This window comes from Sciurus carolinensis, chromosome 2 (genome assembly GCF_902686445.1).
Source record: "Sciurus carolinensis chromosome 2, mSciCar1.2, whole genome shotgun sequence".
Taxonomy (NCBI): domain Eukaryota; kingdom Metazoa; phylum Chordata; class Mammalia; order Rodentia; family Sciuridae; genus Sciurus; species Sciurus carolinensis.
This window is the reverse complement of record NC_062214.1, coordinates 133,313,105-133,337,055: the sequence shown is the minus strand read 5'-3', so window position 1 is coordinate 133,337,055 and position 23,951 is coordinate 133,313,105. Positions and strand designations below refer to the sequence as shown.

At 36.3% G+C, this 23,951-nt stretch overlaps 1 protein-coding gene across 1 annotated transcript in view; it reads left to right on the top strand.

The window, feature by feature from the left end:
* The first annotated feature begins 11,582 nt into the window (after window positions 1–11,582).
* The window catches only part of Heatr5a (HEAT repeat containing 5A), a 104,278-nt gene continuing 91,909 nt past the window's right edge, over window positions 11,583–23,951 (top strand). Inside the window, 1 exon segment of the mRNA XM_047538632.1 lies at window positions 11,583–11,714. The gene's annotated coding sequence lies outside the window, so the exon portion shown is untranslated.

The following is a 23,951-nucleotide window of genomic DNA, read 5'->3' as shown; positions in this document are numbered from 1 at the left end:
CTACTTTTTCTTTAGTTTTTGTGTTTTAGATATCATGTCCAAAAACTTGGCTTATTTATAATAACTCCTCTTTACATTGTCAAAAATGTCCCAGTAGACAATAAATTAACCTACTAATAAGCATCCTACCAATAAATCTCTAGTACTAGCTTAAGAAAGCAGGGATAATCAATTAGAGAACTCTGGGCAAGTGAATGAATTAATACTGACTTGTTTTATCCTTACCTTAACATCAGATTTCCTTTAAAAAGAAGCCAAACTGCCAGTAATTTTAGTTGCCTCTTTTTATATTTTTATGTTTATTCAACAAGTTTATGTTGAGCACCTACTCTGTGTCAAGTACCTTTCCAAAGGAGAAAAAAAAAAATGTACCAGGAAATTGCAACAAGAAAACTTTTTAAAATGTTTTCCTTTTTTATTTTTATTAAAGCAATATAATGGTTAAAAGCATTGGATAGATTTTTAAAAACTCATAAATCTCATTGTTCAAATACAATTATTTCATTGTTACTTATTCCCTTATATAGTCTTTGTTCATAATTACATGCATATTTTAATGTAATTCAGTTAGCACAAAGGAGTTACATTTAAAAAATTTTTTTTTACTTGTAGATGGACACAATATCTTTATTTTATTTATTTTTGTGTGCTGCTGAGGATCAAACCCAGTACCTCACACGTGTGAGGCAAGCGCTATACCACTGAGCTATAACCCCAGCCCAAGTTAATTATTTTACTTTTTTTTAAAAAATTAATATTTTATTAAAAATAAGAGAATGTTTTCTTGATTTTGGTTCAAGAAAGTAACAGAGAGGAAGCAAACAAAAGGAGAAAAAGTGTAAGTCAATAAAATATTATTAAGATAAGCAAGTATGGCCTATAAATGGATTTGTGCTCTGGTCTGTCAATGCTTGTAGGTTGGCAAATTGAGTTCAAGAGTATATAATTCTATTCCATATTATTAGCATTTTTCTTTTTCTTCCTGATCTATGACTCAGACTCTACTGATTACCTAAACCATATTATAGGGGTAATTTAATTTCTAGCTATTGTTCATCCTGGGCAGTTAAATATTTGCATCTAGATAAGTTTCTTTCCTGTAACTTTGTAGCTAAAGTTTGATGTGTAAACTAAACTAATTTCCACTAGAATTTGCTTCAAGAATAATGTGTCCCAAAGAAGTTAATAGATCTATATTCATAAACATAGTAACTGATAAGAATTTCCATAGTTGTTTTTTATACTACCGCATAGTTTGTCCTCAAATAGATAATACAGCGATAATACTATTTATCAACTATATAGTTTTGCCCATTTGCTAAGTTCAACTTGCTAAGCTATATAAATAATCCTAAATTATGAATTTTATAGCAAATTGAGGCAGTGTTATCTTTGTATTATTCCAATGTATTTGATTTTTAGTGAATGATCATCAATTATCAATTTTCATATTCAAATAAATCTCCAATTGGTGAATAAGATTTCTTTGGGATACCTTATGTGCTACTTATAAAGAATGAAACATCCCTAAGTGAAAACACAAACTTAGTTACCTGTCTAAAGGTAAACAGCTTGCTTTAAAAATTAAGGATTTGTATGATATTTAAATAACATAGCCTTCCTCCTCAGTTCTAGCCCTGGCTTGACCTATTCCATTCCTTGAGTTTTGACTGTGCCTGCTAATGTCATTCAATTTTGTTTCTTCACCTTGATAGATTAACTTTATGATTAATTTGGCATAGGATGGTGTGTACTGTGGTTTCCATTAGGGACTTTGTGGTAAAGAAAAATTGACAAGCAGACCAAGGACTCTTATAATTCCTTTCTGACCCATTTTTATTGATTCCCCACAGACAACTCTTTTCCCTCTTCTTAGAGTCTGCTCCGGATCCCATTATCCAACTGTTCTTCCTGGCCACAGCAGGTGTTTTGCTGGCTGATCCTCCCCCTCTTGGCTGGAACATTCCTGTCTTGCTGCTCACCCTTTCAGGGTCACATCCTCCTTGTCTTACAAGGTGAGAATTACATTAAAGCATAAGCCAAAGGAGATCTCCAGGGTCTTCTTTCCATCTGAGGTTACATGATCTTAACATTGGCTTCTTGAAGTTTTCTCCCTTGACATTTCTTATGAAAACCAGAGGAATGGTTCTAAACCAGATTTTAAACCAGATATGAGGGGAAGAGGGAATCAGAGCAGACCAGAATCCTTACCCTTTGCCAATTAGTTACCCACATGTAGGAGATAACTGGTGTTTCCCCCGCAGTATATTGATGATCATAGTAACTTTTCCTTCCCTCAGGCCCTTGTGACTGAGCACAAGCAACATTATGCCCAGAAATTGATGTTTATATTGTAATGAAATAACTATGAATACAAAGTTGATATGCCACATTCATATTACTTGTGTGTAAACATACAACTGTTGAAATAATTCAAATAAATGAAAATAATTGTCATGTAATAGAATTGTTTTTGTTTCCTGTTATGGTTTACAAGTAGTGTCCCCCACAACTCACATGTTGAGACAGTGCAAGAAGGTTCAGAGGAGAAATGATTGGGTAGTAAGAGTCTTAACCCAATCAGTGATTTAATTCCCTGATAGGGATTAACTGAGTGGTAATTGAAGTAGTAGGGTGTGGCTGGAGGAGGAGGGAATTGGGATGTGGCTTTGGGTATATATTTGTATCTGGCAAGTAGACTCTCTCTCTGCTTCCTGATCATCACATAAGTTGTTTCCCACTGCCACACTCTTCTGCCCTGTTGTTCCTGTCTCACCTCCAGCCTTGAGGAATGGAGCCTGCTGTCCAAAGATTGAGACCTCTGACACTGTGAGCCCTCAAATAAACTCTTCCTCCTCTACAGTTGTGCTGGTCAAGTCATTTAGTCACAGCAGCAAAAAAGCTTACTAAAACATTTCCTAAAGTTTTAAAAAATTACATATTCACGCCTATAATCCCAGTAGATCGGAAGGCTAAGGCAGGGGGATTGCAAATTCAAAGGCAGCCTCAGCCACTTAGCAAGGCCCTAAGCAACTTAATAGAATATTTGAATTTTAAAACTAGAGATGTTAGAGAGCATCCTAACACAACATGCTTATTTTCCATAGGAGGAAAATATAATCCAACAAGATTAAGGGACTTGTTTATAAAATATGACAGCAATTTTGGAACAAACAAAATCATAAATATTATGCACAATGTGAAGCACAGTATTTTTTCATGTGGTCAGAGAATGAGGATTTAGAAAGGATCTTAATTGTCCTATCTGGTATAAACATAATTGTAGCCATTTCTTGTGTAAAGTATTATCAAATACATAGTTGCATATCTGCCTTTGTTCAGTATTCCTGCTTAGAAACTACCAACCCTAAATTTAACCACTTTCTTTGAGATTAAATGACCTGCCAGTGACTTACTTGCCATCATGGACCAAAATCTATGCCTCTATGCTTAAGTACTTCTTCAACTGAATATTTATAGTGATAGTTTGCCTACTGAGGGAATCCTACTCACAGCCAAAAATTCTTATTGGAAATTTAGTGCTGAAAGCTGTCACAGATTATAGCAAGCTCAGCAGTACACTGACAAATAATGCTTAATAGACCAAAGAGTAGAAAGCTAAATCACAGTGCACTTCCAGATCTTTTGTTGGAGTGGAGTATCAGTGACATTTCAGGCTTCAGATCACATTGAAATCGACAGAGAGTTTGTGACATGAGCTTGCCCCTTGTTCACCCCTTTCTCCATGGTACTTCTGTCAACATTGAACAACCAGGCATGACTGGAGTGGTTCATTAATAACCAGCTTCCAGAGCTGCATTTCCCAACGTCTACTCCCAGGAATAGTAGTTCTAAAAGATATTCATGTGCACTCCTTTAAAATCCACATATTTTACTGGGTACAATAGCACATGCCATAGTCCAAGGTATTCAGGAGACTGAGGTAGGAGAGGTAGGAGTTTGGGAAAAGCCTGGGTAACATAGCAGGACTTTGTCTCTTAAAAATGCACACACATACTCAGCAGTGCAAAAAAAAAAAAAATGCACACACACATGCACACACACATCTTTTTAACATTTACATAATATTCCATTATCAAATGAGTTTGGAAAAGACTGCATTAAAAGTGGCCTACTACAATACATAAAGATTCTCTAAGAAACAACTAAAATATTTTAATATATAGTACTTTTCAAACTTATTTAAGAATGCCCTTTTAAAGGAACTCTTATTAATCTCTTGAAGGGTACAATCAAGAGGAGGACCCTTGTTCCATAAATGCACAAGAATTCCATTGTTTGGATAATACCATTCTACCAACCATCACTGATTTTTTTTTTAAATACTGGGTATCAAACCTAAGGTCTCGTGTGTGTTAGGCAAGCTCTCTACCACTGAGCTACATCCCCAGCCCCATCACTGAATGTCAGTTCTTGAAACTGACATAATCTAAAAGAAAACCTACTATTTTCAGTTATGCAAATGTGTGCTGGTTGGAATCTAAAATCATTCCATCAGATGTGTTTTAAATTAAAGCAGGATATCACATAGCAAATTAAATTAGCAACTACTGGATTGATAATTTTCACCCATGCCATTAAATACCAACAGTTCTGAGAATGCTTAATTCATTGGTGGGGAAATTAATCTGTTACAGAAAGCCAAGAAGATGCAGTATAACATTTTATAGTGATGAGTATAAAATAAATACCAAGTATGTAAAATTCTCTGTTCCTACAACAAATATCTGATAAGTACCTTCTGTGTACAAGACAGTGATACCAACTGAGTTAACAAGTTGGCATCGAGAAGTAAAGATAGGTGTCTATTAATTCTAGCTGTCATTTGACAATGGGAAGCATGCTATTTATATTGTGTCTCGAATCCTCAGAACACTCCAGAGAAGGAAATCATATTCTTATGTTATGAGTGAGGAAACTGACCTTCTGAGATAAGAAGTAATTTTCCCTAGGTCATGCCTACCAAGTGGTGAAATTAGAATTTGATCATAAGTCACTGATACCAAAGCTATGTTCTTTCCACTAATTATAATGCAGCTTTCTCTTTATTGTGACTTAAAATTTCAATTTGAGATTGAACAAAGTATTAAAGTATAATAGTAGTTGAAGGGCGGGACCCATTTCCATTTAGTTAAGATAATGATACTGGTGGGTTTTTTTGAGTTCTGCGTTTGTTTTCTCTATTTTTCCCCCCTTTCATTGGGTCAGTTGTGAGCTCCAGATGGAAAAGTCTGAATCTTCATCTCTGGTTTTGAACTCCGCCTTCTGAACTGTAGTCCCACATTTCTCCTTGACTGCCTTACTGTGACCTCAAATGAGACATGTTTCAAATTAAACACTCTTTTCTCCTCTAAACCAACTCTCCTAATTTCATTCTTGTAGTCATTTAGCTCAAAATCTGGAGCCATCTTTGAATCCTCTGTAAAATTAGTAGTAGTATTCAATGATATTACTTCTAGCTCTAAACTTCTGGTATCATTATTCTGTATAACATACTCAGTCAAGAGGAATTACCTTCCCTGCTTTGGGCCCACTCAAGTTATTTTTCAGAGTTTTTTTCAAAATCTAACACAGTATATCCTACTGTTTCATTCTTATGTATCATTCAAAGTTCATTTTATCTATCTATTTATTTGTGTATCTATCTTGAGACAGGTATCATTATGTTGCTCAAACTCATTATGTGGGTCTCCTGTGGCCTCAAACTCATGAGCTCAAGACATCCTCCTGCCTCAGCCTCCCAAGGAGCTAGGACTACAGGTGCATGTCTGGCATCAAAATCCATTTTATCATCTCTCTCTTTAAATCCCTTATGTGCCTCCTAACTGAACTTTATAGGAATGGCCCTCTCCTTCAGCATCCCATAATACCTTTCTCAGGACACTTTACAGCAGCCTATATACACATCCACTATATATGTATAAATGTATAATAAGTATAAATATATTTATATTATTGTTTATAGTAACTTATATATACATCCACACTGTGTGTCATGTGTATAAACACACACACACACATATATACTATATGCATATATACACACTATAGGTATGTATGTGTGTGTATAAAAATACTGCGAATTAATATATATAGCTATCCACATATAATTATATAGTATGTATATGTATAGGGTACTGTGAAGAGTAATATAACAAATATACATATGATATATATGTGTATTCATAGTGTATGTGTATCTATATAAAGTAGAATGAGGAGGATGCCAAGGGAGATGCTTGGCAAGGACATTGCTCACTGAATAGGAGGGTGGGTTTTGGACTAGGCATGAGCACAGGGTGTGGAATCAGGGAATAGGAAAGGGAGCAGGGTTGTGGGGGAGTTGTAGTAGACAATTTAGAAGTTTCAGAACCTTAATGAGGTAAGGGCAGCATCCTTCAAAGGAACAGAGGGTAGCTAAAGGTGATTGCTTACATGTGGGCGAATTGTTCAAATAAGTAAACATCTTAAGGATATTAGGAGCCAGGTTACTGTGTAGAAGAAAGGAGTTACAAATGTGGAAGGGTAGAAACTACAATGAACTGTGTGATGCTGGATTGGAGGTATTACAATAAACACAGGGTTTCCCAGTATATATTGTTAAAGAACTAAAACTGTAAATATGTGTGCCAGCAAATATATGGCTGTAATCTATGAGAATGAATGTATAAATGTTCCCTAGCTGTATCCACTGAGACACCATGGGCTATGATACCCCCGGAGCAGGGAGTAAACCTGGTGCTTCTAAATTCCATTCTCCACTAAAAGGAACCAAGGCTTTTGGAGAAATGACTGCCTCTAGGTTGGAACAAGATAAACCTTGTAACCTTTTCATATCTTTTAATTAAGACACACAAACTTAAGAAAGTGCACAATGAATGATAGGTGCATGTCTAAAGGGCATAGAACAGTGAAATTTCAATGTAGAAGCTCGGTGATGGGTATATGTTATATAAAACCCTGCAGCTCCCCATTTGCCAACACATTTGGAAGCTGGAGTGGCCACCTTGGATTATCCTGGAAGCAATAGCTCTCATCTTTAGGTGGGGCAAATCTCATCCTGAGGCACATGCTGGAGACTCGAAGCTCATTGTCAGGTACCTCTCCTGCGTTAGGCTACTGAAGACTGGGAGGTTTGAATACTATATGACTGTTATAGTGTAGATTTTTTTCTCTTTTTCCTTTTTTTTTTTTCCACCTTTTTGAAAATTTTTGAGTTTTTACTTCTTTACTTTCCTTGCTCTATTTTCCTTTTACTTACCTGTTTCCTCAGGGTCTCTTTCTCCCTTTTCTCATGCTAACAACCAACTTCTTTTGATTGTACTTTCACTCTTTCTATGATCTAGAACTTCTATATACTCTTTTCTTATCCCATTAACAGCTACATCCTACACCCTCCCCATCCTCTTTGTCCTCCATTAGAAACTGTAGACCTTATTGCAAATCTGTTATACAGTAGATAATAATTGAACTCATTCTGTTTATTATGACAATATTGTTAACGTCTTCATAGGGCTGCATATTGTCTGTATACTGGGTGCTGCTAATATTGATCTTCCCCTTAAAGAAAAGATTTTGGAAACCTATAGGGTCACTATAAGCCTATAGGAGAGAAACTGCAATATCCCACATCTGCTCTGCTAGAGGGGAAGATACATGAACAACATGAAAAAACAAGGGAGGAAAATGATCCAAACAAACCTAGATTCTACATTAATAGAATCCAGTGACAGCATGGTAGAAGAAATGTCAGAAAAGGAGTTCAGAATATATATAATTAAAATGATTCATGAAGCAAAGGATGAGATACGACAGCAAATGCAGGCAATGAACGATCATTCCAATAAACAGTTGAAAGAGCAACTGCAGGAAGCAAAAGATCATTGCAACAAAGAGATAGAGATTCTTTAAAAAAATCAAACAGAAATCCTTGAAATGAAGGAAACAATAAACCAAATAAAAAACTCAATAGAAAGCATCACCAACAGACTAGATCACTTGGAAGACAGAACCTCAGACAATGAAGACAAAATATTTAACCTTGAAAATAAAGTTGCCCAAACAGAGAAGATGGTAAGAAATCATGAACAGAATCTCCAAGAACTACGGGAAATCTTGAAAAGACTAAATTTAAGAGTTATCAGGATTGAGGAAGGCACAGAGATACAAACCAAAGGAATGAACAACCTATTCAATGAAATAATACCAGAAAATTTCCCAAACCTGAAGAATGAAATGGAAAATCAAATACAAGAGGCTTAGGCAAATGCACAAAATTACAACAGATTCATACCAAGGCACATTATAATGAAAATGCCTAACATACAAAATAAAGATAGGATTCTGAAGGCTGCGAGGGAAAACATCAGATTACATATAGGGGGAAACCAATACGGATATCAGCAGATATCTCAGCCCAGATCCTAAAAGCTAGAAGGGCCTGGAACAACATATTTCAAGCTCTGAAAGAACATGGTTGCCAACCAAGAATCCTATACCTAACAAAACTATCTTACAGATTTGAAGATGAAATAAAATCCTTCCATCATAAACAAAAGTTAAAAGAACTTACAAATAGAAAACCTGTGCTACAGAATATTCTCAGCAAAATATTCCATGAGGAGGAAATGAAAAACAACAATGTAGGTCAGGAAAGGGAGGAACTACCTTAAAGGAAAAACCAATCAAAGGAGAAACCAAGTCAAGTTAAAAACCAAAAGTAAGCCCAAATGACTGGGAATACAAATCATATCTCTATAATAACCCTGAACATTAATGGCCTAAACTCATCAATCAAAAGACACAGACTGGCAGATTGGATTAAAAAGAAAGACCCAACAATATGCTGCCTTCAAGAGACTCATCTCATAGATAAGGACATCCACAGACTAAAGGTGAAAGGATGGGAAAAAAACCTACCACACGCACAGAGTCAGTTAAAAGTGGGGGTTTCCATCCTTATTTCAGATAAATTAGACTTCAAGCCAAAGTTAGTCAGAAGGGATAAAGAAGGGAACTTCTGCTTAAGGGAACCATAAATCAGGAAGACATAAGGATCTAAATATTTATGCCCAAACAACGGTGCATCCATGCACATCAAACAAATTCTTCTCAATTCCAGGATTCAAATACACCTCAGCACAATAATTCTGGGTGACTTTAACACACCACTGTCACCACTGGATAGATCATCCAAACAAAAAACTAAACAAAGAAAGCATAGAACTCAATAACACAATCAATAACTTAGACTTAAGAGACATATATAGAATATTCCATCCATCAACAAGCAAATACACTTTCTTCTCAATGGCACATGGAAACTTCTCTAAAATAGAGCATATGTTATGCCACAAAACAGCCCTTAGAAAATGCAAAAAAATAGATACTACCTTGTGTTCTATCAGATCGTAATGGACTGAGAGTAGAAATCAATGACAAAATAAAAAACAGAAATTACTCCAACACATGGAGACTAAATAATATGCTATTGAATGAAGCATGGATAACAGAAAACATCAGGCAGGAGGTAAAAAAATTCTTAGAGGTAAATGAGAATGACACTACAACATCAAAATCTCTGGGGCACTATGAAAGCAGTAAAACCCTTTCAAGTGTTCTATATTTTAAAGTTTTACAGTAAAATGTTGAGAAAGAATTTAAAACATATACACTGTTTTAGTCAGCTTTTTCACCGCTGTGACTAAAAGATCTAACCAGAACAATTTTAAAGGAGGAAAAGTTCATTTGAGGGTTCACAGTTTCAGAGCTCTTAGTCCGTAGAAGGCCGGTTCCATTCCTCTGGCTTGAGGTGAGGCTGAAACATGGAAGAGCCTGGCAAAGGGAGAGAGAGAAAAAGACTCTACTCTCCAGACATAAACTATATACCCCAAAGCCACGCCCCAATTCCCACCTCCTCCAGCCACACCCTACCACTTCTGGTTAATCCCTTCAGGGATTAATTCACTGATTGGGTTAAGACTTTTACAACCCAATCATTTCTCCTATGAACCTTCCTGCATTCTCTCATAGGTGAGCTTTTGGGGATACCTCATATCCAAACCAAAACACACACACACACACACACAATCCAAAATGAATAGGGCTCCTATTGACCAAACCTAGGACAATTTGAACATTAAAATAAATAACCACAGAAATACATTATAACATATTCAATGAAATAGGAAACTCTGGATTCATACTGACATAAATTCATTCATTGTAAGTGTGACGAGAAACAAGATTATTTACAATTACCTTGAAACAAGATAGCTTCAAAGAATCTCCCTCACAAAATGCAAGTTAACTATAGAGGCAAAAAAGTGGGAAAGCCTGGCAGGCATACCTTAATTTTTTCAGGGTTGGGAGGTACTGGGGATTTAACTCAGGGCGCTTTACCATTAAGCTATATCCCCAACCCTTTTTATTTTTTATTTTGACGCAGCGTCTTGCTAAATTGCTTAGGCTTGCTAAGTTGCTGAAGCAAGTCTTGAACTTGCCATCCTCCTGCCTCAGCCTCCTGAGTTACTGGGATTATATGCGTAGGCCACAGTGCCTGGTGACACCACCTTATTAAGATAAACATTAGAATGAGGAATTAAAATTGTGCCACCTGGTAGGATACAATAAAAAGAATACAGCATCACTTCAATGAGAGTCCTGTCAAAGATAGTAGTCTGAATCTAATCATGAATAAATACTCAGTTCCAAAGTGAAAGACATTCAGTAAAAATTATTGGTCAGGAATCTTTAAAAGTATCAAGGCTATAAAAGAGTGAGGAAGTGAATGAAGGCAATTTAAGATAGATGATAAGTAAACAGAATGTTTGACTTGGATCTGAATACTTTTACCATAAATAACGCTTTTTAGACGTCTGTCAAAAAGTATCATATAAATATTTTTATTTTGATAGTTATATTGTGATCATGTACAGGGTGCTTAGGGGTAGTGTGGCCCTAATATCAAATGACTCAGGAAAAAAATATTCTTTGTACTGTATTTGCAGCTTTTTGTAAGCATGAGATTGTTTCAAAATAAAAACTGAAAAATTATATTAAAAACAGATTATAGTGGGTAAAAGCCCTAACTCGGAGCTAAGAGGCTGTTAGTCCCAGTCCAACCATCAACTCAATGAATGACCCTGACGGAGTCACTTTACTTAAGTCCCCAGAGTCAAGGGGTCAAGTTGAGGGTCCCTTGGACAGGCAGCTTTCCACCATCTACACCCACAAGTACTGCCCTGTCTGAATCTCTCCAGGCTCCAGCTGTCTCTGCCTTCAGATGCGCCAATGCTGCACCCGTGGATTCTGGCTTGCGATAAAAATATAAAAATAGCTGTGGCCGGAATCTCCGGACTGCAAAGCCACTGTCCTGGACACTTGGTCCTCAAGTGTCTTCCATCACACTTTCGGCGGTGGAACGGTCACGCCTGCCAGAGTGGGCGTTCGATGGCTCGGCGGCCGGCTGGCCGCGCCTCGGACCTGCGGCTCGGCGCAGGGCGCGCCCCCAATCGCTAACTGCCGCCGCGGCGGCCGCGGCTAGCTTTCCGGCCCCGCCTAGCACGCGCCCCGCCCGACCCACTGCCTCTCAGTCGCCACCGCCGGCGGGTCTAGGTGCTGCCCTGCTGCACCACGGAACCAGTAACGTGGCGGGACCTGGACAGGTGCTGAGTCGAGGAGACCACCCCAAGGCAAGCGGTAGGGGATCCCAGGAAAGGAGGCAGCTCCGGGCGGGAGGGGGCGGTGTCTGGCTGCCCGGCTGCCGGAGGGACGGCGCACCGGGCCCGCACCTGGAGTTGAGTGGCTCTGGGATCACCCGGGTGGTCGCGGCAGGAATGTGGTCGCAGAAGAAGCCGGGACCTCGGGTGCGGGAATGGGTGAAAAAACTAGGTGTCTTGGCCCACGGGACCGGGGACCGCCCAGGAAGACTGATTAGGGCGTGAGGGCGGCGGGTGGCCGGTGTCGACCGTCTTTTCCCCGGGCTCCGGGAAAGTCTGGCTTCCCCTGAGCACAACAGGTAGGCGTGGACTCTGTCGGGCCGGGTGTGCGGGGAAGGTCAGGAGGTTCAAGCCCGCCTTGCCCGCGCGCCGCTCCCCGGACCCGCCCTGCGGCGCCCGCCGCACCCGAGGCCAACCCAGACCGGAGCCCCGACCCGGGCTTTGGCTGAGCTTCTTCCGAGGCCGGTGCATTTTCTCCCGGCAATCCTCGAGTGTCTGGAAGAAGCAGTGGAATGTTGCCTTCTGTGTGGAAAACTATTTCCAGTCCTTTCCAGGAAAGGAAGTCTTTGCTGGGATGTCATTTGCTTAGTATAAGAAAATATTTCTTTATACCCATCTGACAGCCCGCACGACTTCATTCAAATGATCATAAATCTTTAGAAACTTTATAAAGCGCTTTATGGTACTTATTAATCACAATAATGTATACCTCGGGCAAGTTAAGATAATTTGAATTGTAAAGTCAGATGAAAGTCAGATGACTTGAGCTCCTTAATTAAAGGTTATAATTATTATATTGTTTTTATGTGCATTTATTCTACAAATATGTAGCACTTTTATGTGCGAACTAGGCGCCCTTAAGGACCTACCTTCTAGAGGAGACCGTAAAAGTTTTAAGGGTGAGTAGACAAGTACAGTTAAGAATTTTCAAGGAAAATACTGTCCCAAACGTTATTTAAGGTTAGGGAAAGCAAAAGTGTCATTAGAGCTGGACATGACATGGTTGGGTGGAGGAGAATGGTCTCAATTCATTTTCCAAACATTTTAGAATTTCTCACTTTGAGAAGGTGGTTTTAGTTAAGCATAGAAATTGAGATTTGTCTTCATTACTTACTATCGACTTTTTTCTTTAATAAAATGGTAAGCAGACAGGATTTATAACATTAGAATAGTGACAGTTGGAAAATACACTAAGTTGAATGCCTCATAAAATGCATTAATTTTGTACAGATAGCTATGGAATAGGAAAAGACCCTGACCTTAAAGACAGGAGACCTGAATTCTAGCTTAAGCCTCTCTGCTAGTATTTCTGGTTCTTAAATTAGGTCACTTTTCCTTTCCTTTGTCTTTGGTTATTTAAATATCTGACGTTGGTGACAAAGTACATTACTCCAAAGTGCCTTTTAAGTTTTTAAGTTATTAGCTAAAAATAACTACAATAAATTAATAAATATATTCTCTATGGGAAAAATTGAAGTACTTCTTTACTTGTCTGTACCCCACACACTTTTCCTTCCTTCCTTTTCTTTTTTTTTAAAGATAACCTTTTAAAAAAATTAGTGGACCTTTATTTTACTTATTTGTATGTGGGGCTGAGAATCCAACCCAGTGCCTCATACGTGCTAGGCAAGCCCTCTTAGCACTGAGCTACAACTCCAGTCCTCCTCCTTTTCTTCCATCCAGCTTTATTTCAAACAAGGGATTGAGGCAGTTTATAACAGCCTTTATGAGCTTCTTTCTTAATTATGAATAAAGTAATGAGTTAAATTCTGAAATTCTTTTATTCTAAATTCTGGTTAACAAATTAAATAGCATCTAAAAAAAGAAAAGAAAACTTCTTTGAGTCATATGTGGTTCGTTAATTACCCCATGGTATAATTGAAGGGTTTGAATGATCCTTTAATGAGACCATAGTTATCTTATTTAAAAAAAAAAAAGAAGAAGCACTTCTGCTTTTTAAGAAGATGTGGAGAAACTGTTATCACACCTCATTTAGGAAATGAATTAACTGGGGAATTAGTAAAGATTTGCTTATGTTATTTAATTGAATCCATTATCTAATTTTAGTATTAAATTCTTGGATTAAATAGGAATTGACCATCTACATCCTGTGGGTCAAATCTATCTTGCTGGCACTTTTTCATTGGAACACAACCATAATCATTTGATTATATACTCCTTATATGTTGCTTAAGAGTAGTTGTGTTAAAGCTGTGTTGCCCACAAAACCTACAGTTTGGTCCTTTATGGGAAAAATTTGTGGTCCCCTGGACTAGAACTCTGAATGCTTATTAATCTTTTGTAGGAAGAAATAGATTAAATTATGTTTTAATCCTATCAGGTAGATACTTCTTTACCTTAAGTGTATAATGATAAAATAGGGGCATAATTTTTTCTGCTACCTTTACCTAATATGAAATTTTATAATTTCAGCAACTCTGGCCCCTTGGAAAGGTAGAGAAAGGGATTTTTATGTTTCTCTAACAATTTTCTGATTTTTAGTTTTAATTTAGATCTCATTTGGAAAAATTTTTATTTAGTAAACTCTTCTTACTCTATCATAAGCAACAATAAATTAAACTTTACACAAATTTTTTTTACATGAATCTAGTAGTAGCAGTGTGTTACAAGGTCAGATAGAGTATTGTTGGAGGTATAAAAGTAAACATGAAATCAAATATGAATCTATGATAAGAACCAAGTAGATGAGGATTATCTGAACAGATAGATACTCAACAGATTGAAAGTGAATTGTGTAATCAGAATCATATTTGAACTTTTTTTTTATTAATAACAATGTAAAATGTATTTCTTTCTAGAAAAGACAGATGATATAGCAATATTAAAATGCCATGTTAGTTACCTGCATAAGAAATTGGAGCTGGTTATGTGATACAGAAGGAGGAAAATTTGGAAGAGGTGATAATTATAAATATTTAAAGCTGTACATGTATTTTACTAATCTTAGAATAGTGTGGTACCAATAGTGTGGTACCATTTACTAAATAAAATGTCTTATATAGTTTTTCAGTAATTTGGTTACCCTTAATGTCTAAGCAATGTTTCTCTATGGTTAAAATATGCATCAGCATTTATATCCTTTTCTGTTTCATTCATAGGTTTCTGTATGTTAAATATCTGCATATTTTCATGCCTATACTCAAAATATCTTAATACAAGTGACTAATTTTTATGTAAGTCAAATTACCAGAAAACTGAATTCATCCATTCTAAAACTTTTTTAAAAATTACTTTTGGGAGGAAATTGGGTGTGCAGGGGCAAATAATACAGATACAAAATCCCTGAATCTTAATTCCAGAGTCAAAGACTCTGCAGAGTTTTTTCTTAACTTATTTGGCAGCAAAACTTGGCCTGAACTGTTTGAACTGCTATTTATAGTAACTACTTATCCTATCTTATGTGAACTATGCTTTTTTTTTTTGGCTACAGAAATATCAATTAGTTTGATTACAGAGTACTTCCCAGAACAACATGAGAATATGATGAAATAGATGGTATGTTCACTGTATTACATGGGTGTGTCATAAAGTGGCAGCCAGAAGGCAAAGTAATATGGAATTATTCTGGGGAGCTATCCTTGTAAAGCTGAGCCTAGCTGGACATCTGGTAGGGAATGAGAAGCAGTGTCTGGCAAGGAAAGCCTTCAGGTAGGGCTCCAAGAGCTCAGAAATGTAACTAAGTTCTAGGTTAGGTATTCTGTAAATTAGGTTATAAATTAGAAGGTGAACCATGGATGTCAGGTATAGTGTGAATCTGTGAATGTTAACCAGTTTAGAAGCCATGAACAGAGGAAGGGGAAATGGAGGATTCTTAACCAAACCAATGGCTAAACAAGGAAATTCTAGGTATCAGACTGTACAAGTGGCAAATAGAAGAATAGCATTATTTTGAAAATTTAGCAAGAATTCCTGCCTTGTTTTGTAAATCCTACTGTGCTTAGGAAATAATGGCATCTTATATATTGACTCCTGTACTGAGAGCCCCATATTTTTGTATTTTTAAAAATATCTGTATTAAATAGCACTTCAGTCTTCTATCACTGCTAGCTGTCTGCTGTGAGTTCTTCTACTCATGGTGAGTTTGCTCCTTCACTTTTAATGGGCTCTATTTCACTCTAGCTAGAATCCAGATAACAAGATGGTCAGTTATGTCAGAACTATGAACAAATAGGCTTTGAGGGATTTATGTCAGTAAAATTCATCTGTTCTGAAACAATAAATTGCCGTGTGGACTTTTTTGTTTGTTTACTTTTGGTTCCCTGGTACAGTATTTTCAACTAGGAACTAAGTAGTGAGATTCCCAAATAGTGACTTTAGATGAGTGTGTTGGGAGATACAGAAGACTAAGTCTTCTCTAATCTTAAAATCTGCCTCTGGCATACCTTAATGTTCAGAATGAAATGTCTCTTCTCTGGAAGAGATGGGAGAGTTTGGTGTGTACATTGGAGAATAATAAAAATTTTCGAGTGTAGCCTAGGACTTTTACTTACTGATTTACTGTCTAGATGGGAAGGGCTCTCTGGAAACTGATTGTCTCTAGAAGACCTAACACTTTAACAGAAAGCCTCAAAGTACTGGACACAGGAGAATAAAGTGATGAGAAACAACAACATAGTAATAAGGATTAGATGCTTCAGCAACTATAGTAGTAACTATTGTAAGCAGTGATAAGAGACTGTACAAAGTAGCTAAAGGAACATGGACACTGAACTAGACTAAAATAGCATTTTAACCTTGGACATCTTCCTTTCTTTTTTGAGGTGCTAGGGATCAAACCCACTCTACCACTGAGCTTCATACTCAGCCCATTGTCACTTTTTTTTTTTTTTTTTTTTTTTTTTTTTTGTGAGGAGTACCAAGGATTGAACTCAGGGGCCCTCCACCACTGAGCCAAATCCCCAGCCCTATTTTGTATTTTATTTAGAAACAGGGTCTCACTGAGTTACTTAGTGCCTAGCTTTTGCTGAGACTGACTTTGAACTCTCAATCCTCCTGTCTCAGCCTCCCAAGCCACTGGGATTACAGGTTTGTGCCACCATGCCTGGTCCCATGGTCAGATTTCTAAACCCATTATCCTTATCTTTAAAATTATAATAATTATATAAAAATTGCAGTGTTAGGATTAAATGATATAGTGAATTAAAGGGTTTTGGTGAGTAAATGCTCAAAAAATATTTCCCCCCATCACAGTTTTATTAGAGTTTGTTGCCACTACTCAGTCTTCTCTCCACCCGGAACACTTTCTGTTTGTACTTCATGGGTTTTTCTCTTTTGTCATCTGGACACTGAACTAGACTAAATGTCTGGAAGGACATTTGCCAGAAAAATGCTGTCTTCCAAGTAGGGCTATCATTGGCAATCTCCTTCATTGAATCCAGTTGTTCTTCTCATCCCTAACAGTAACATGCAGTACTTTGGAAAAAAAAGAGGAAGACAAAGTAAATTCCATTCCCACTTCTGGCCCTTTCTCATCCCAACTATTTATAAATTCTTTGTCCTTATAATTCCTGTTTCTTCCCTAATCCATCCTGACTTTACTACTATAAGGTGTGCTCTCCATCAGTTCTTGGAGCTTTTGTATTTGCTTTTCATATTGCCTTATACTATACTGTAGTGAAGAACAACATTCTTCTCATTCCTACCACATAAGAAGAAAATATTCTTGGGATCTTTGTACAATGAATGTGTTTTCATTATCTATTTAAAGTAAGGTATTAGTGTTAGGCTTTGGGCATGTTATAAGGTAGGCTTTTGTGATCTAACTAAGGAACCATAGATTCATTTGATGTATGTGAATTTGCATTCAGAAATCCAAAATTCATACTTTAAAATATATGGCATAATAAACTGTTTTAGTTTATTGAATAGCACAAATATTATATAAATAATAAATATACTAAATTAAAATGGTCTTTATTCATATTCCAAGAGTAGCTAAGACAATATTGTTTATATTTAGGATTATAAATGTTAGATAATTTTACTGAAAATATTACTCAAAAATGATACTTTTAAAGTAGAAGTATGACTGACTTGTTACTTATTTTACTTCTAATGAAAAATCCTGTTATAGTATGAACAAAAATAAAATTTTAAATTATATTAATTGATTCATATTTTAAAGATTGTATTCTGTAGAATCAGTACTACGTGGTATTCCCTGTAGGGATTAATAAGAAAAATGTAGGGGTTGGAGGACAGGTCTGTAGTTAAAACATATTGAGATACATCACATGCTGTATGGGTGTGTGTGTATGAAGAAACCCTGGTTAAAAAAAAAAAACCAAAACCTGCCAACCTCAGCATTTTTCCTAAACTATTTCAACTTGGACCCCACCCCCACCCCCACCCATTAGAATACTTGTTCTCATTCTTTGGCACTGTTGTTCTACAAAGCACACTTCGGTGTAGACTACTGAAATCAGTATGTCTCTTATTAGCAAGTAAAACCTTTGCACTTGTAGTTTTCATAATTATACTTTTTAATCAGCCTAATATTCTTTGAGTATGTCAAACTTTAATCATTTCTCTAGTGTTGGACTTATAAGGTGTTTCCAGTTTTCACTTCTACAACACTAATTAATACTTTTCTATTATTTTCTTTCTTTCATTATCATAGGTCTTTCAAAAGCTGGATGTTTTCATCAGATGGTTTTGATGTTTTTATTCCTCTTGATACATTATATTGTTTTACAAAAGAGTTGAACCATTTGTACTGCCACTAATGCAAAACTGTTTTCTAAAATCTCAGTATTGACTCTAAAAGTTTTTATATTTCTATTTAGATTTAATGTATGTATAATTTTGAATACTCCAGCTAAATCAAATTCTTTCTTTTTTTTGGGGGGGGGGAGGATGCTGGGGATTGAACCCAGGGCCTTGTGCTTGCGAGGCAGGCACTCTACCAACTGAGCTATGCCCCCAGCCCCTAAATCAAATTATTTCTTACTGAACTTAAATCAATATTGTAGAGTTAACATTTTAAAGTATCCATTAATGATAACCAATTTATATTTGGGGTTGTTACAGAGTATATAAGAAATTAAGATCATACAAAATAATGTCGCAGTTTTGAATTGCATTGTCAGAAATTTTTTCTGCTATTTTCTGAAGAAAGTAATTGATTGATTGATCGATTGATTGATTTTGAAATGGGCTCGCTAAGTTAGTTGCCCAGGCTAGCCGATCTTCTTGTTGTAGCCTCCAGTCACTGGGATTATAGGCATGTGCCACTGTGCTTGACAGAAGTGATTTTTTAAAAATTTTTAGATGTTGATAGACCTTTATTTTATTCATTTATTTATATGTGGTGCTGAGAATCGAACCCAGTGCCTCATATCATGCTAGACAAGCACTTTACCACTGAGCCACAACCCCAGCCCCAGAAGTGATTTTTTTTTTTTAAACCAAATTTTAAAATACTTTATTGTGGAAAGATAGTTCAGAGTCAAGGGTGGAATAAATACAGACAGAATTTCTAAATTATCATGTTGTAACTTAAGAACTCCAAAATTACAAATGACTTCAATGTCCATTTTTACCCTAAAGCCAGGGAAATATAGTGGTAAAGATGTCAGTAAATCAACCTGAGGATTGTGCCTGGAGATATGTAAAGTATGGTACTAAAAGCACCTCATTTTCCCTTTTGGGGACAGGTAAGCCTTCCTTAGGCAACATCTCAAGGATGACCTAATGGTCTATGTAACTTTCAAGCTCCTATTTTGTAACCTATAATTTTGCAAAGCCTAAATCACAAATGGGAATCTGAGGTCAGGGTAAATCTCTCCTGCTTCTTTCTAGATTAAAGCTAATTACTGTATTTAGGGGAAAGTTTGGATTTTAGCATTTATGTATGTTTCCTGAAGTGTGGGAGTTCTTGGAGAATTTTTGTTTTGTTTTGTTTTACTTTTTTCTTTTTGAACAAAACCAGAGAAACTAGACTGAAAAAGATAAGGAATACTTTTCCCCAATAAATTTTAACATGTTTCCCTCTCTACCAAAACAGATCTGTTAACCCTAGGTAGAGAAAGTTGTGTTAGCACTTTCTATCAGGACTGGCATGATTAGCAGCCTAAATCTTTGTTAGAGATTATTGAAGTTGCTTGCTACTACCTTGTCTACATAAATTTGATGTTGACTCATTTTCTGATGGTTCTTTTTTTTTTTTTTAATCGGTAGTCAACAATACTTACACATGTTACTCTTGGCTAAGACACTGGGCAGGGCTGGAGTTGTGGCTCAGTGGTAGAGTGCTTGTGTAGCATGTGTGAGGCACTGAGTTTGATTCTCAGCACCACATATAAATAAATAAAGGTCCATCAACAACTAAAAAAAAAGACACTATGCAAAGTATAGACATTTTTCTCTCATATACTATGCCTCATCTTTGAAGACTGAGCATGGGTTGATTCATATAAAAGCTAATAATTTGCCGCCTTTTTTTTTGTCCTATACAAATGATAATTTCATGTAATTCAACTTACAAGTGGCTTAGGGTTTTTATTTTGTTTTCTTTGAGGCAGGATCTCGCTGTGTTTCCCAGATTGGTCTTAAACTCTTGGGCTTAAACAGTCCTGCCTTAGCCTCTTGATTTGCTGGAACTACTGCGTCTTGGTGCTGCACTCACTTTAGCTTAGTGGTTCTTATTTTTGTGTGTATGTGTATGTGAGGTGCTAGGGCTTGAACCCAGGTCCTCCTCTTGCTAGGCAAGTTCTCTATCAGTGAGCTATATCTCCAGCCCTTTATTTATTTTATTTTGAGACAGGGTATCCCTAAGTTGCCCAAGCTGGTCTTGAAGTTGGTGATCCTTCTACTTCAGCCTCTTGAGTAGCTTGGATCACAGGTGTGCGCCACTGCCCTGTCACTTAGTGGTTCTTAAACTTTTCCATAAAACTAGTATTCTGACCAGTAGAGAAGAGTGATTTTATTTAAGGGCGTCTAGGAAGGCATTATCATGCACAGAATTTCTTTGAAGTCACGTTTTCTCTTGAAACATTTTATTAGTTTTGCCTTCTATTACATATTAAGTGTATATTTATCTTAATATAAAATAATGTTTTAAATTATTTTGGGGGGCTGGGGAGGTGGCTCAGTGGTAGAGCTGTTGCTTAACATGTACAAGGCCCCAGATTCAGTCCCTAGTACTGCAAAAAAAAAAAAAAAAAAGGAAAGAAAGAAAAATAAATAAATTGTTTTGGGGGAATCTTTAAATAAAATTTGATCCTCCAGTAATATACCTTATATTTATTCTGTTTGCATACTACTAGGTGAATCCATTTGAGAAACATTTGGACAGTACCTTAGTACCTTAGGTCTGGTTCACCATGCTTTTGTCAACAGGGTACAGCTCCAGGATGAAAATTATGACTGAGTAACTACGAGTATCTGTCATATACAAAGTACAAGCAATTATTACTAAACAAGTAAATCATACTCCAGAGAGACACAAAAAAGCATCTCATGAACTTTACCACTTAATTTTTGGCTATAGGGTAGGTACATATTTAGCTGTAAAGTAATAGAATTAATATTCTTGTGTACCTTTTAAAAATATAGAATAAATGGTCATAAGCATGTACATATTAATGTTTCTCCTTGAAACTGCTTACTTATGTCTGTTAAGTAAGAGGTTAATTTTGTGCTGTCAGCATTTTGATTAATACTTCATACTGTGTTGCATTCATGGAGATTCATAATGTTCATTAACCTTATTAACTATCTGGAGAAATTTTGTAGGTAAAACTTTCTAACTCTGTTTTAATATGAGAATTCCAAATTTATTAAAATGAGGAACCTACTTATGGGTAGTAGTGCAATAAACTGATGTTTCATAATATTCCCAAATTATCTACACATTCTAAGCTTTTTAAAAGTGGCTGGTTCTAGGACATTTGAAGGTCTGATGAGATCAAAGTGTAGCAGAATAGTATGTAGTGGTTAAAGCACATAGATCTGCAGTCACATTGCTTAAATGTACAACCAGATTTTGTGTGACCTTACAAAAGGTACTTGGCTTCTCTCTGCATCAATATTCTCATCTGTAAAGGGCTAATAAAAATAGCTGCCTCATGGACTATTTTGTAGGTTTTTCAAGAAAATAAATGTAAAGCACTTAAAGTAGTACCTAGACAATGGTAGGTGATCAATAAATATTAGCTGCTCTTAAAAGTAGCTGGCATTACATTTGGAGTATTTTATGAAATCTTTTTTTCAAGTGGCAACTATCTTTGAAAAAATATATTTAAATATATTTTATATATGTTTGCTTTTAGTAATCTAATCACCTTATAATCTCGACAGAAAGTTAAGAATGGAAAATAAGAGAAAAATTAGAAAAATAATTATTCCTTAGGTGTTTAAATTGTTACAATTTTATTAAAACCTATAGCAGGTAACTCTTTCCTGCATCTGAATCCTAAAGTGAGACTTCAGAGAAGAGCAGGAGCTTCTGTTATTTGCAGAATGCATTTTCTTACTGCATTGATATCACATGTGGGGATCTCAGGTACATTTTAGACTTGGGGTTTAGAAGTGAGATCACCAGGTCTGGGAATGTGGCTCAGTGGTTAAATGCCCCGGGTTCAATCCCCAGTACCCCCCCCAAAAAAAAGAAGAAGAAGAAGTGAGATCACCAATATGGATTGACTACTTCCTTTAGGAGTAATTTATTTGAGGAATGTATGGAGGGCATTAATGATAACTTTTTACCCTGCTTGTGATCACAGGCTTTTTAATGAATTATTTATTATCACATTGTGTTAGCTATTTTGCCTCTTGATAGATCATTTTACACCACAATATTACTGCTGCCAAAGGAAAAAAAAATGTCTCTCCAGCAATCCTAATGACCTCTAGAAAGGGTAATTTGATTCTTAAGATAGTATTTTCATTTGACCTGGTAGTTGTGAGAAATTTTCTTGGTGATATTGGGTTAATATTTTCTCCAAACAATCATAAATATTGAGTGCAAACTTGCTTTTCACCTTCTATACACTTAATAGGTTTCTTCAGAAATTATTTCTCTAGCTTTTATTAACTTTGTCCTTAATTGTGAATATTTGACCTCTTCATTTTGATAATTTAAGAAAGAAAGGGAGAACTTTTTAAAACAAGCTGGAATTCAAGTTGTCTTTGTAAAAATAAGTTTCTTGGCAGGATTGTTTATATTTGTTCCCTAAATATGACATTTGTGGAAATAACCTAACTTGGGGTTTTCTGTTTGTTGTGGGTGGTACTAGGTAGGCAATAAGGAATGATTGGGAAGGGACCATCCAGATTGCTAAAACTCAGATTTGAGAAGACAGTGATAGCTGGACGGAAGTGGCTCTTTGGTTTGCCATCAGAAAAACCCATGGAAATTGTCAAATAATAATAAGTGAGTAAGGCAGGTTGGGTAGGAACTGACCTGATGGAGATATCCTGCTCCTCTTAGATTCAGGTTTGTATGGGAATATGAATTCAGGTTTTTATGTGTATTCTTGTGTTTAAAAATTAGCAACTTTTCCCCCTAGTATATTGCAGGACAGATTTGACCAGCAAAGAACCAGTTTATGACTACTGTCTTTTAATGAAGCTCTTTTCAGTTGTAGAGTAATTATGATGATCTGATATTCTAAGTAATTTTACACCAGTAAACTCTCTGGGAGAGAAACAATGAAAGAAAGAAAAGCCTTCCCCCATGTCTTTTATCTGATTTCTTAATACATCTTTACTTAACTGACTTTTCTGTAAACAATTGAAATTTGTTTAGGAAAATGTAAGGTATGTATTTGAAGTATTTAATTACTTGCAACAGTTGATCTATATTTCCGTGAAATGACTGGTTTATTTTTGTTTGTTTGTTTTTTTGTGGTGCTGGGATTGAACCCAGGGCCTTGAACATGCTAGGCAAGTAGAAATTACCACTTTCTGTTTAGCTTGGAGTTTTACCCAAATATTTTTGCTGTATTAATGAGTAGAATACTCATCTTTTATGTACATATAAGAGTACCTTCTGCTGCTACTGTTAAATAGTAGTTATGCTTTTTTCCTCCCTAAGAGACAGGTTCTCATTATGTTGTCCAGGCTGGCCCCAAATCCCTGGGCTCAAGCCATCCTCCTGCCCCAGCCTCCTGAGTAGTTTGACTAAAAGCTTCTACCACCATGCCTAAGTATTTTTTTTTTAAGCTGCTCGTGTTTTCTTTTCTTACT